The sequence below is a fragment of the Apteryx rowi genome, unplaced genomic scaffold, assembly GCF_003343035.1.
Source record: "Apteryx rowi isolate R43461 unplaced genomic scaffold, aptRow1 scaffold_689, whole genome shotgun sequence".
Lineage (NCBI taxonomy): Eukaryota > Metazoa > Chordata > Aves > Apterygiformes > Apterygidae > Apteryx > Apteryx rowi.
Genome location: NW_020450970.1, coordinates 158,931 through 159,780, shown reverse-complemented (window position 1 = coordinate 159,780; position 850 = coordinate 158,931).

Genomic DNA, 850 nt, shown 5'->3' with positions numbered 1-850 from the left:
AAAGTGCCGGGGCACGCGTGGGCGGGCGAGAGGGGGGAGGAGCGGGGCGTGCGAGGGGCGGGGCGGGGCGGGGGAGGGGCCAACGTCCCTAACGGTCGCGGTGCCACCCCTTTTCTCCGCTTGGGCCCCTCGGCGCGGCCGAGCTGGGCGCAGCGCGGAGCTTCCTGGGGCCTGGCGGGGGTGGGGGGAAAGTTTCTCACAGTTTCTTCCCTCCCCCTCCTCCCCCATCTTCTTCCTCACTCGTGCCCCTTCCCTTCCTGCTCTCGCTCACTTTCCTCCTTTAGCCTCGTCATCCCTTCCCTGCTCTTCTTCTTTACTTCCTCTGCCCCGGGGAGCATAAGGAGCTGCCAGGCAGTAATTTTTGACCGGTGATGATTTCAGCAAGCTGAGAAGGGGCCACTTGTGCCCCTCACTGTAAGGGACAGCACCTGCTCGAGGCCCAAGTCCACCCTGGGCATCACGAGAAGAGTCACAGCTCTGAAGTCCATGGTCCACTTCCTGAGCCCGAGGGTTGGGCTCCTGCAGGGCTGCCAGCACCCACCCAGCTTCCCATTTTCTGGCTAGCTCCCATTTAGAAGAGTCACAGCAATGGAAAGCAGGGCAACACATGGCGGGAACGGCCTGGGCATCTCTGTCCTGGCATTGAGACCCCAGACAGAAACCTGGGCACTGCAAGCAACATGCAGCAGGTGCTGGCTTAGCCACAAAAGAAAGCAAAAGCAAAGGTTTTTTTAAGGGAGCTAAAGTTTGGGTGGGGAAGATGTTTCCAGATCTCCATCATTTCACAGGTCTAATTGGGAATATGGGAACACAAACTGTTGAAGTGTTCAACAGCTGAAGAGCAAAGGGC